General features: G+C 46.2%; 1 protein-coding gene and 1 long non-coding RNA gene across 3 annotated transcripts in view; one reads left to right on the forward strand and one right to left on the reverse strand.

Annotated features, from left to right (window-relative positions):
• LOC102151016 (uncharacterized) overlaps positions 1 to 6,557 on the reverse strand; it is a 39,282-nt gene extending 32,725 nt beyond the window's left edge. Inside the window, exons 1-2 of one of the 2 annotated variants that reach the window (XR_290245.4) lie at positions 5,099 to 5,676; positions 2,593 to 2,671 (exon numbers count right to left, since the gene is read on the reverse strand). This is a non-coding gene — a long non-coding RNA (uncharacterized lncRNA). Of the gene's footprint in view, positions 1 to 2,592; positions 2,672 to 5,098; positions 5,677 to 6,399 lie in introns of those variants that run through there. The other variant, XR_011439035.1, reaches the window with a different exon arrangement.
• FAM163A (family with sequence similarity 163 member A) overlaps positions 6,425 to 14,135 on the forward strand; it is a 72,271-nt gene continuing 64,560 nt past the window's right edge. The window contains exon 1 of the mRNA XM_014739686.3: positions 6,425 to 6,852. The gene's annotated coding sequence lies outside the window, so the exon portion shown is untranslated. The remainder of the gene's footprint in view (positions 6,853 to 14,135) is intronic.

Genomic DNA, 14,135 nt, shown 5'->3' on the forward strand with positions numbered 1-14,135 from the left:
AGGGAGAAATAGACAATTCATCAGAAAAAGTTTAATATCCTACTTCCAATAATGGATAGAACAATTAGACAGAAGATCAACAAGAATACAGATGACTTGAACAACACTATAAAACTTCTAGACATACATCTACAGAACACTCCACCCAACAGCATTCTTCTCTAGTGCACATGGAACATTCTCTAGGATAGACCATATATTAGGCCATAAAGTCTACTTCAATAAATTCTAAAAGTTTGACATGAAAGAAAGCATGTTATTGAACCATTATAGAATAAAATTAGATAATAGGAATAAATTTGAGAAATCCACAAAAATGAAGAAATTAAACAACATACTCCCAAATAACCAATGGATCAAGGAATAAATAATGGAAAATTAGAGTATTTGAGATAAATGAAAATGAAAACACAACACACCAAAACTTATAGAATGCAGCAAAAGCAGTGCTGAGGAAGAAAGTTATACCTGTAAACATCCATATTAAAAAAGAAGAAAGATAGCAAATCAATTACTTCAACTTCCACCTTAGGGAAATAGTAAAAAGAGCAAACTAAACCCAAAGCAAGAAGAAAGAAGGAAATAATAGAGATTAGGGGTGGAAATAAGTGCAATAGAAAATAGAAAAACAATAGAGAATCAATAAAACCACAACTGCTTCTTGGAAAAGATGAACAAAATTAACAAACCTTTAGCTAGATTGGTCAAGAAAAAGAGAGAGAAGATTCAAATTACTAAGCTCAAGAATGAAAACGAGGTAATCACTACCAACCTTACAGAAATGAAAAGGATGATAAAGGAAGACTATAAACAATTGTGTGCCAACAAATTAGATAATCTAGATGAGACGGATAAATTCCTAGAAAGATGCAAACTATTGAAACTGACTTGAGAAGAAACAGAAAATGTTGAATACACCTGCAGCAAGTGAAGAGATTGAATTGGTAATTTAAAAACTACTCACAAAGAAAAGCCCAGACCCAGACAGCTGATGAATGATACCGTTTAAAGATGAATTAACACCAATCCTTCACAAACTCCTCCAAACAATAGAAGAGGAGGGAACATGTCCCAATTCATCCTATAAGACCAGTATTACCCTAGTACCAAAATCAGACAAAGACATACAAGAAAACTACTAGCAAATATCCCTTATGAATATAGATGCAAAACTCCTCAACAAAATATTAGCAAACCAAATCCAGCAATATATACAAAGGATTATACACCAGGACCAAGTGAAATTTAGCCTAGGAAAGCAAATTGTTTTAATGTTAAAAAATCAATGAATATAACACACCATTTAAACAGAATAAAAGCCCAAACCACTGGATCACATCAATAGATGCAGAAAGTATTTGACAAAACCCAACACCCTTTTATTAGAAAAACATTCAACAAACTAGGAATAGAAGGGATCTTCCTCAACCTGAAAAAAGACATCTATGAAAAACCCACAGCTAACATTATACTTAATGGTGAAAGACCGAATGCTTTCCATCTAAGATCTAATATTAAGACTAAGACGAGGATGTCTGCTCCTTCCACTGCTGGAGGAAATTCCGGTGGAGGTTCTAACCAGGGCAGGAAAGGTGGAACAAAGAAGGCTGACTACAAGGGAATCAAAGTAGAAATTATTAACAGAAAGAAAACAAGAAATCTCCAAACACGTGGAAACCAAACAACACACTTCTAAATAACCCACTGATCAAAGAGGAAGTCTTAGGGGAAATAAAAAAAATATATTGAAGTGAATGAAAATACAACATATCAAAATTTGTGGGACCCTGCTAAAGCAGTGCTGGGAGGGAAATTTATAGAACTAAATGCATACATTAGAAAAGAAGGAAGTCTCAAATCAATAATCTAAGCTTCTACCTCAAGAATGCAGGGAAAAAAGGGCAAACTAAACCTAAAACAAGAAGAAGGAAGGATATAATTAAGACAAGAGCAGAAATCAACAAATTGAAAAAAGAATAGAGAAGTCAATAAACGAAGGGCTGTTTTCCTTGAAAAGATCAATAAAATTAACAAACCTTTAGCTAAGACTGACAAAGGAAAACAGAGAGACAACACAAATTCCCCGTGTTTCAGGAATGAAATGGGTAGTCACTGCACGCCCTGTAGACATCAAAAGGATACCAAGGGAATACAATGAACATTCTACTCATAAAAATTTGACAGCTTAGATGAAATGTCAATTCTTTGAAGAATACAAACTCCCACATCTCACTCAGTCTGAAATAGACAATTTTAATAGCTCTGTAACTAGTAAGGAAATTAAATTTGGAATTTAAAAACTTCCACAAAAGAAATCTCCAGGCCCAGATGGTTTCACCAGAGAATTCTAGCCAGCATTTAGAGACGACTTAACATCCAATCTACATAGTCTCTTCCAGAAAACAGAAGAGGAAGGAACACTTCCTAATTTATTTTATGAAGCTAGTATTACCCCCACACGAAAAACAGGCAAAGACAGTACAAAGAAAGAACACTACAGACCAATATCTCTCATGAATAGTGATGCAAAAATGCTTAACAAAATAATGCCAAATAGAATTTAGCAATACATAGAAAGAGTTACATACATACATGACCACGTGGGCTTTATTCCAGGGATTGAAGTCTGGTTCAATTTTCAAAGATTAATGTAATCCACCATATTAACGGGCTAAAAAGGAAAAAAAAAAAATCACATGATTATATAACCTGATATAAAACATTCACCAAAATTCAATATCCATCTATAACAAAAACTTTCACAAATAGAGGAATAGAAGGAAAATTTGTCAAACTGATACCTACAGCTAATTTATACTTAGTGATGAAAGACTGAACACTTTCCCATCAAAATACCAGCAAGTTTCTTTCTAGATCTAGAGCTTATTCTAAAATTTAAAAGAAAAGGCAAAGGAACTAGAAGACCTAAAACAATCTTGAATAGAAGGAATAACATAGGCAGGGCCAGTCTTCCCAAGTTCAAGATTCGTCATATAGCTACAGTAATCAAGACGGTGTGGTACTGGTGGAGGAATAGACAGCTCACTGGAACAGAATAGAGAACCCAGAAATAGACCCACACAAATATGCCCAATAGATTCCTGACAACGGTGCAGAGACAATTCAAGGGAGGACAAATAGCTTTTCAACAAACGGTGCTAGCGTAATTGGACATCCTTAGGCAAAAACAACAACAACAAGGGCTAGCCTGGTGGCGCAGTGGTTAAGTTCACACATTCCACTTCCATGGCCCGGGGTTTGCCAGTTTGGATCCTGGATGTGGACCTATGCACCACTTGTCGAGCCATGCTGTGGCAGGTGTCCCACATGTAAAGTAGAGGAAGATGGGCATGGATATTAGCTCAGGGCCAGTCTTCCTCTGCAAAAAGAGGAGGATTGGCAGCAGATGTTAGCTCAGGGCTAATCTTCCTCAAAAAAAAAAAAAGACAAAAAAATAAAATAAAATAAAAAAACATAAAAACAAACAATCCGATTAGAAAATGACCAAAAGACACAAACAGATATTTCCCCAAAGAGAACATATAGATGAGAATACAGATGCCAAATTAGCAAATAGGGGAATGGGCATTAAAACCACAATGAGATAACACTACACACCTACCAAAATGGCTAAAATTTTAAAAATATTGACAACATCAAACACTGGCAAGGATATGGAGAAACTGGGTCACTCATACATTGCTAGTGGGAATGCAAAATGGCACAGCCATTCTGGAAAACAGGTTGACAGTCTCTTAAAGAACTAAGCACACAACCACCGCATGAGCCAGCAATTGCACTCCTGGACATTCATCCCAGCCACATGAAAACTTACGTTCACATAAAAACCTGTACACGAATGTTTATAGCAGCTTTATTCATAGTAGCTCAAAACTGGAAGAAAAAAACCCAAAATCCAGATGTCTTACAATGGGTGAATGAATGGTTACACGAGCCATGGTACATCCATACTCCCCAAGAAATAAATCTGGACAAATTGCCAGAGAATTATGCTGAGTGGAAAAAAAATCCAAAAGGTTACAAACTGCATGATTTCACTTCTATAACATTCTTGAAATCACACAATTTTAGAAATAGTAAATAGACAAGTGGTTTCTGGGGGTTAAGAGAAGTAGGTGTGGCTACGAAAGGGAAATATGAGGGATTTTTGTGGTGATGGAAATGTTCTGTATCCTGACTGTGTCAATGTCAATATCCTGGTTGTGATGCTGTACTACAGTTTTTGCAAGATGTCAACAATGGGGGAAACTGGGTAAAGGGTACTGAAATCTCTCTGCATTATTTCTTACAACTGTATGTGAATCTACAAACATCTAAAAATGAACATTCTGATTTAAAAAATTATTTTTGATCAAAAGATCAAGATTAATGAGTAGGAGAAGATACTTGCCATCTATAACTGATAAAGGCATATAGCCAGAATATACGAAAAGCTTTTGTGAATTAACCAGAAAAAGTCAGACAACTCAATGGAAAAATGGGTAAAGATTTGAACAGACACTTCACAAAACAGAAAGGTCAAATAGGCTATAAACACATATAAAAGTGCACAACCTTATTAGTAATTAGAGATATGAAATGAAGATCACAATTTTGATACCATTACACATCCACCAGATTGACAAAAATTATGAAATCTAGCAATATTATGTTTTGGCAAGGATGTGGAGCAACTGGAACAAGCAAACGTCTCTGGTGAGACTGTAAATTTTACGACCACTGTGGAAAACAATTTGGCAATATCTAATAAGTTAAATATAAGCCTATCTTAGAGCCCAGCAATTCCACTCCAAAGTATACACCCTAAAGAAAAGTTTGCACTTGCACACCACGACATATTACCAAAAATGTTATTAGCAGTATTGTTTGTAATAGCCCCAACTAAGACTGCATGCAACAAGAATGGGTGACCTCACAGACACAACCAAGCGAAAGAAGAGGCCAGAAACATACACCAAAACATCATGTTGTATTATCCCATTTATAGAAAGTTCAAAAACAAGCAAAACTAAACTATAGTGTTTAGAAATGCAAAACAAGCTGATAAAACGGTAAAGATATACAAGGAAGTACTTACCATAAAGTCAGGACAGCTGTTGCTCTAGGGGGAAGGGAAGAGCTGATGAAGGGAATGGGGGATGGGGGGCCCTGGGGTGATGTCAATGACCTGGGTAGTGATTACACAGCTTGGGTTTATGATGATTTGTTAGGCTGCACTTGTTCTGTCTTCACTTTTCTGTGTGTAATTGTTTATAACAAAGTGACACGTCTCATCATATTTCACTGTTTGCCTTCAAGAGGAAATGAGATGAGGGACGGATGTAGGCGTGAGGTTTGACTGTGTGAGAAAAGGCAGCACATGAAAATCTGAGGTCAAAATTTAAAACCTGTGATGAGGGAGAGGAAAAAAGTGGAGTGTTGAAGCAACCGTAAACCTTCTGGGATGATTAGACGGGTAGCTTGCCTTTGGATGGTTGGATTTTTTTTAAAAAAAAATAGTGCTTTAGGAATAATAAAGGTTGCTCCAAGAGCTAAATTTCTTACTCCCCAACTTTACAAGTTGGACCTGGGCTCAAGGACAAAGGTTTTTTATTTTCATTTTTCCGGTGGCTGCATTATTCCCCATTGACTAGAGTCCTCCAGAGGCTTTGACTCGGGGAGAACGCTCCCTCCGCGAGCGTTAACCTGGGTGACCCCATCCCCGCCTCCTCCCCCCCCCCACCCCCGTCTTCAGTCCAACCAAGACTGGAGAGCAGGGTTGGGGCAAAGATGAACAGACCAGAACAGGTAAAAGTTCCATATTGAGATGCTTTGAAAGTGCCCAAAAGTGACACTTTTCATCTCATTCATCATGTTCTCCAAGCAGACTGACTGATGTCAGAACTTACTGTTCCAGGTACAGCAACATAAGCAACTCAGAGTTTTAAAACATTAAAAGAGGATGATTTTAGACAAGAAATCAAGAGCCCCGTTAACGTTTTCTCCTCGCGTTGGGGGACGGGAGAGGACATTGCTTCTCCTTTCCTGCCCTTTCCTGACAGATCTCGCCATCACAACTCTGATTACACACTGATTGCCCTGCCACAAGGACGGGGTACCCCTCAACTCTGGGGACATCAGGTGTCACTGGACTTCCAGGGATCAGAAACAGGAAAACAGATGAGCCTTTCAGGCGGCTCTCAAAGCAAAGTCCAGTGGACAGAGACACACCCTGGTCCTTAAGAGTCTCGTTCTCTCAGGATTTTCCGTGCTGGACCCGATGTGTAGCACGCAAAGTCGCCGGCACCAGGCGGTCCTAGGGCGCCCGACTGCTGAGTTTACATTTCCCAGGCAAAAAGGCAGTGGAGCTAAGGGGAAGGCTCTTTGGAAGGCACCAACCTGCTCTATTCCATCCCTTCCCTTCGCCCTCGTGCAAGCTGCCTCCCTGGTGGGGGATTCTTCCAGGACTGGGGCCAGCGCCAATCAGGTCGTTCGGTACCTGCCCCCAGCCCCGGCCACCTGGAAGGGCGATGAGGTTCTCGGCTTCGTGCAGGGCCAGTACTCGGAGCCCCGGGGCGGGCAGAGGAGCCTCACGTGGCCCTCCCCAGCCCCGGGCACCCGGAAGGACGCGCGCAGACCCCGTGGGATCCGAACGCGGGAGGCATCGCCGGAGCGGAGCTGCTCAGCCGCGGGAACAGCTTAGGGCGCTGCTCCGCGCCGAGGTTCCCCCGAAGGAAGAAAGAGAAGGAAGGGGGCGGGGCACGGGAGTGCCGAGGACCCCCGCGGGTCGCCGCGCTCGGCGCGTGGATGTGCCTGGCCGGCGCGTACTTTCGAGGGCGCCTCGACACCCTGGTAAGCGCGCTCCGGGCCGCCTCTCACCGTCCCCGCCGGCTTGGCGGTGGCAGGCTGGAACCATGCTCCGCACCGGTAGCCGTTCGCTCCGAGGGGCTTGGCCGTGCCGGGGGCTGGGGGCTGGGCGTCTCCGCCCTCGTGGCCAGGCCGCGGGTCGCCCTGTCCCGCCTCGGAGCGGCCTCGCGGAGTCCCTGGCCCCTTTCGCTCGCCTCAGCCCGGCCTAGCCGAGCAGCTCCGCGGCGCCCGGACCACCCCGGGACCATGCGGCGGCCGGGGCCGGCGACGCTGCGCGCTCCGCGGGCTCTCCCGGGCGCGTGAGTGCGCGGGGCGCTGGGGCCGCGGGGAGCGGGCGGCGGGCGCGGGGCAGGCGGGCGGGGCCGGGCTCTTGCGCCGCGGTCCGTTGGGGGTCCGGGTTCGGCCGAGCGCGCGCTCTGGGCCAGCCTTGCCCCCGGGGCTCGGGTTGCTGGTGATTTGCCTGAAGTTTTCCAAAATCGAGAGGGCAGAGGTGCGTTGGCGGCGGGGTCTGCATCTCCGCCAGTGCGTGCGGGTCCAGGACAGCCGGGGGCCGACCGCCTGCCTAGGGGACGGGGAAACCGGACTCTCGCCCGGGCCACTGGGCGCTTCCTCCGGAGGCCCCAGGGCCGGGGTCCCGCTCCCCCATCCCGCGGGGCCGTGCGCGGGCGGGCGGGCGCGGCGGGCCTGGCTCCAGGCGCCGGCCACACCGAAGCTTCCGCTCGGCGGCCGGGAGGAGGGTTTGGCCCAAGTCTAAAGACCAGGGGGTGAGCGGATGAGCCCCGCTTTCTGCCGCTTGCACCGCCTTCACCCCGAGTCCGCCTGGGGTGGGGCGGGTGGAGTGCCCGGCGCGGCGCTCCTCCTGCGGGGTGGCTTCCTCGGTTCTCTGCGCCTCGGATGGCAGCCAGGGAGGGCAGGACTGGGGATCTAGCCTGTCCGTGCCCTTGGGCTACGTCCACCACCCGTGTCTTTTTGTCAAACTCGGGCATTCCTTTTCTCTCGGTGGAATTGTGGGGCCCTGGAAGTTTGCTCTTCCTTGCAAGTTTGACGTGGCGGGCAGGGTCTTGCGGGGGCAGGTACCCTACCCGCAGACGGGGCCTGCAGTCGGTTGCGGCACTTTCTCCCGTCCTTTCCTGTCTGCTCCGCCGCGGACTCACGCCCAGCCCGACGGACTACACTCGCGGCCTGGCTGGAGGACCAGGGTTGGGAGGAAGAGAAGTTCCCGCCGGCAGGGCGAGGGGTCCGATTCGAAGGAGGCAGCAGTGGAAATGGCAGGGCTTAACGTCTCCGCAGTCCATCTCTGTACCCTCCTGGGCCCTGCAGTGTCTGAGCCAGACCCACGCTTTGTACCGTGTGAGAGAGAAACAATGATGGGGGACTGCAGATCCCACACGCTCACTTTGCCTGAGAGTCGCGGGGATTGGGAGTCTTCTGGGGAAAAGGCAGCTTCCTTTTTGTGCCAGTGAAGTACTTGGAAGTACATTCAGGTCCTGCCCCTTTCCTTCAAACTGACAGAGGTGGACCAAGGGCAAGAAAGAGCTGAGGCACATTCCGTGAAAGCAGCGGTAATTTCTCAGACCTCTCTCCGAAGCTTCCACTCCCGTGCCTCAGAGGCTCTACACCAGCATATAGAGATGGGGCGGGCATGCTGGCACCCAGGGAGGAACTGAAATGTGGCTCCCCGGGGTTCAGCCTTGGCCTTAGGGAAATCAGCCGCAGCGCCCTCCTCATAGTGCCCCACTCACATAAGGAGCATTGCTCTAATTTCTACCATCCAGGGGGATGAAATGGGGCAGGCCCGCGTGTGAATGGGAAAGCCCCTGGAGTCTTTTGAAGTAGAGGTGGGGGGTCACATTCACAGATAGAAGCCCTAGTCGTGGGCATCACTGGCCTTCCTGCCAGAACGAGAAATCTGCATTGAGTGATCGCATCAAAAATGGTACTCAGGAAAGGCAAGATGGTCTCTGGTGCTGATGAGAGCAAGTTCCTCGTGTTTTTCCAAGATCTCTGCTTTGTCTCTAGCTTGCCCATCTATAATTGGAAATGAGCTCTGCTTAGTCCAGAGAGCGCCTCAGTCTGACTGCAGACATCATCTGGCCACAGGGGAGCCTGGCACAGGAGCAGCCCACCCCTCACCCAGAGGCCCAGGGTGGGATCTCAGGGATATCTCCTGCTAACTTTGGAGGGAGGCCGGGGTGGGTCAGAGGAGGAGTTGGGAATCCTCTGGGTGGCCACTTAACAAAAGAGCCATTTGACCCTGGGTGGTGGTTCCAGGTCTTGTTGATTGTGAAAAATGCCTCGAGGTTTAGAATCTGGCCTGATACTATTAACACTAATGAAAGCTGCTACCATTTATTAAGTACCTTCTATGTGCCAGACACAGGCTTTGCAAAATCAGTATTATTATCCCCATATTTCATGGGAGGAGACTGAGCTTGGGAGAGGTTAAATAATTTGCTAAGATCATAAAGCTAGTCAGTGGCAGAGCTGTGCTCGGAACCCAGGTCTCTCTGTCCCAAAGTCCCCGCTCCTTCCACAGGGCTGCTCTCCTCCCATGAAGAACAGACACACACATGGTAGCTGAAAATCCACAGCCATTGTGACTAAAAACTGTTGTTGGTCCAAGAGACGTTTGTGACCCCATCAGATTTCAGGGAAAGTGCCCACCTGGTTGCATGGAGGCTCTTCATTCCTCTAGGACTCAGGGGTTTAATACATACCCCTGAGTAAAAGGATGAATTCTTTAATATGTAAAGTGCAAACTACAATGCCATACTTATTTACCTCTCAATTAGCAAACATCAAAGAGATTGATAAACTGCTGATGAGGTTCTGGAAAAACAGGCACTTTGTATATTGCTGGTCAGAGGGTAAATTGGCACAACAACTTTGGGGGGCATTTTAGAAACATCTCTCAAAGTTAGAAATGCGCGTTTCATCTGACCCTGTGATTCCATTTTTAGGAATTTAACTTGCTGTTATACTTGTCTATGGGGACAAAGACATATATACATCATAGCATTGTTTGAGCTATGAAAGAATAACCTACATGCTCATCAAAGGGGGATTTGTTAAATATTTTTGGTACTTCCAGATAGTCAAATACTGTCCTAGTCATCTATAAAAAAAAGAATTAGGAAGGTTACTCTCTAACTGATATGGAACCATTTCCAAGATATATGGCTAAGTGGAAAACATGCACAGAGTGTTTATAATGTGCTACTGTTCATGTTATAAAAGAGGAGGAAGAAGGAGAGTTCCAAGATATTTGCTTGTGTAGACACGAAACCTAACATCTGTTGCCTCCAGGGAGAGTGGAACTTTTTGTGGACCAGGGAGAGTAAACCCTTTTGTACCTTTTCAATTTTGAACCATGTGAATGTATTAACTATTTAAAAAATCCTCTCCTTGCCCTGTGCCTGACTTGTTCCCTCAAGCTCTTCTCCAGCTGAACAGTGTGGGGTGACACCCCCACCCTCAGGTGGCTTGAGAGGTCCCCTTTGGAATAAAAGCCGAAGGGCTATGAGACCACGCAGGGCCCCAGAATCCGGGCCATCCAGAGTTCCTTTAAATATGCAGCTTGCGCTTGGAAAGCTGGAGGGGGAGGTGTGTTTAGACACCTCTCTGAGCTGGTAGGTGAGACATGATCCTCCAGCTTTGAAAACAAAATGGAGAAATGGAAACTACCCCTCTGTTTGTTGCCATAATGCTCCCCTATACGGGCTACAGCGTCAGTGCCTGGATAGTGTCAGGGAAGGGAGCGGGAGGAACACTGTGGTTGGACATCAGGAGGGCAGAAGATAGGGAGGAGGTCTGTTTCTGGTGTTGCCTTTGGACCTCAGAAAGGAGAGGAAGAGAGATGCTCTTGAAAGAAAGGGTTTGAAAATTACTCTGGGGTCTAGGGCTGTATTGCCCCAGAGGGGGAAGGAGGGTTATTGGTGCAATTGTCACAGCATCAATCCGTGTGGCCCTGAATGCCCCCTTTGAGCACTTCCCATCAGCACAGAGGCCCAGTTCAGTACTCCCCCCAATCTTCCCCCCCCCCCAAGATTTCCCTTCTGCTGATCACCCAGCCTTGAAGCCACCGGATGTATGCGGGGAATGGGGGCGAGAATTAGGTACTGCCTTCCTTCCTCAGGTAGGACAGGCTATTGACAGAAGCAGAAGCAGTGGAAAGAAGACTTGCTTCCAGCCACACGAGATGGGGCCCTCCAGCGCTGTTAGGTGGGAAGCCTTCACTGGGAGCTTTCTATGTTCCAGTCACCCTGCTAAGCACTCTGCCTCCATTATCTCATTTAATCTCTTGATCAGGTATGTATGAGAGCCCAGGCTCTTTGGCATCAAGCAACAATCTTTTTCTTCTCTGCCTTCAGTGACTTTTCCATTCTTTGCACAGTAAGCTGCAGTGCAGGCACAACAGGATCACATAGGTACTCCCAGACTCATGTGGCTGAGCATTACATGCTCTGATGGATGAGCTGGAATCTCTGCAGTCTGGATACATTTGTAGAAGTCAGGGTTCAGGGACAAAACAGTCAGTGCTCTTGGTTTGGATTTCTATCTCTCTTGCTTCTACCTCTGTGTGTGCATTAGGTCTGGGGCTGAGTGGACTGGAGTGTGATGTTCCCCAGGGCTGGAGGGAGGAGAAAGGAGTGTCTCTGCTTTGGTCCAGATTCTAGTGGAGTGGAGGGTTGTGAGGATGTGCTTGTGAGGCCCTGTATCTGCACCCAAGGAGGAAGGCGAGCAGGGTGGCCCCTGAGCCCCATGTCTGGGCTGGGAGTCTGTCTGCTGTTTGGAAAAAAACAGCCTGAGAGCTGAGAATGTTGCTCGTTGCAAACCTTTCTCCTCCCACGCAGCTTACAGGCTAGGGCTCACCTCTGACTCCCATTCCACTTCAAAAAGAAACAGCTTGAATTTTTCCCCAAATAAATTCTGGAACACACAAGGCAGCTGCTGCTTCTATGTGCTGCCACTGCCCACAGGGGTGAGAGCAAGAAGCCGAAGTGGGCTCTCAGCTAAGGCTGCCACAACCTAGCCAGGAGGGGGAAAGCCAGATGCCCCAAGTGTTAGAAAATAAAAGTCACCTTATGACACAAAAAAATGATGTTTACATAGCCTACTGGTAGCGGATGATCAGTCTAACACACTTCAATTCAGAAAAGGTCTATTGTTCAAGGCACGGGGAAGACAGAAAGATGAGCAAGGCGTGGTCCCTGGGCTCCAGTTGCCCACTGGCCGTGTGGGAGAGGAACACTCACGCCACCAACAGGACCCTGCAGCCTGAAGCCATAAATGCTCAGTCAAGGTACAGGCGACATGCTGTTGCGTGCAGAGGGGCTAAAGTGAACGGAAGGCCGGCCCAAGTCATTCTGGGAGATTATTAAGGTCTTTTTGGAGGAGGTGACTTTTGAGCTGAGCCTTGAAGGTTAAATATGATTTTGATAGACAAGCTCAGCAGAAGTAGATAAGAAAGCTAAGAGAAGAGCATGGGCAAAAGCACAGGGTTAGCCAGAATGCAATGTGTTTAAAGATACATTAATATCAGCAATGTCATTATTTTCCCAGCTTCTGCCACAGACATAATACATGGCCTTTTTGGGTACTTATAGAATGAAGCTATTTATATCCCCATAAAATAGTCAATCACTCTGATGTTTTTTTTTTTTTTTTGGTGGTAAAATCAACAGGGCTTGATGATGGGTTAGCTATTGGAAGAGAAGCCCACAAGCACAAGACCCATAAAACTATAATAAGTTTCTATCAGATTAATTTTTCTTTTAAAAATAACAACTTAGGGTATTTTGTGTGTGTAAAATTGACCTTTCAGTTGTATCAAATCACCACGTCACTATGAGCTTCTCAGTGGGGAGGCAGCAGAGCATACGAGCAAGGGCACTGGTGATGAAGATTCAAGTTCTGCCTCACATTTTATTAATTTGTTTATTCACTCATTTATTCTCTCATTCATTCATTCCTGCATTCAGTAAACATGATCCATCTCCCTGGGCCAGCTGCTGGGCTGACTAGGGAGAGAGTGAAGAGGAAAAGCCACGGTCCCTGTGCCCTCTGGGAACTTGCAGTACATGGAAGAGGTCACAGGAGAAGGTGATAAATGCCACAGGAAAACAGGGACAGAGGGCTACGGGAGACATAATGTATGTTCAATCACTGCTGGCTACTAAAATGAATGAACCACGTGGTAAACAGTCCTGGATGCCATCAAGAGAAGCAATCGGAGGACTGGAAACACTTCTCTGGATTTGGCCAGTGGGTCTCAAACACTGGTTCATGTCGTGAAACCCATGGAAATCATGGCGCTCTGTGGAGAACCCTGTGAAATATTTACATATTAAAATGGCTGAACATGCAATTTTGAACGAAATCAGAGAACATCTCATGGTAGATTCTATCACAGAGGTAGAATAGCGGCGAACAAGTCTTAAGAAAGAAAACTTTATGAAACAAAAGCTTTAAATTGAGAATATTCTGTCAGCTCATTTTTCTTCTGTGAATTTGGAAAGGACTGCCAGGATTCTATTTTAGTGCAGGAAACCCTCAGTGCAGCTGGTGGAAGCCCAGGGCTCCACAGGGGCGCTGTGTGGCATTTTGAAGGTTGTTGATGAGTTTAGCAAGGGCAATTTCAGAGGAGTAATGAGGCCAGAAGCTGGATAGAGTTGGGTTGAAAAGTGAAGACCTCACTTACAAGATGTCAACAAGTATTTGCTGAATGTCACTGGGGATACAACGATGAGAGGAAAAAACCAAAGCAGTCAAAGCCCCAGCCTTCGTGGAGCTGGAAGTCATTCAGGGCAAACAAGTTTGTCACGAAGTCAATGTAAAGTGACACTATGATAAAAGCTATAAAGTAGAGGTACATGGTGTTATAAGAGTGTTTGATAGGAGGCCTGGGGTCATGCAGGGAGGACCTGGGAAGTCATCCTGAGGAATTGATGACTGAGCTGAAACCTGAAGAATGAGTAGAACTTAAGGAGGTGACGGAATATTCCAGGAATGGGCAAAGGCCATGGCTAGAGAGAACATGGCATTTTGAGGTGACAAAGCCCAGTGGACTAGGGTGCAGAGAGTGAGAGGGAGAAACCTACAAGAGGAGCAGGCGAGGTAGGTAGGGGTTAGTACGTGCAGAGTCTTACCAGCCACATTAAGGATTTTGATGTTGATTCTAAAGCATTGGGTAGTCACTGGAGTACTTAAGCAGGAGGGTAACATAGTCATATTTTCTGTTTCAAAAAGACCACTCTTGGGGCTAGCCT

This window comes from Equus caballus, chromosome 5 (assembly GCF_041296265.1).
Source record: "Equus caballus isolate H_3958 breed thoroughbred chromosome 5, TB-T2T, whole genome shotgun sequence".
Classification (NCBI taxonomy): Eukaryota; Metazoa; Chordata; class Mammalia; order Perissodactyla; family Equidae; genus Equus; species Equus caballus.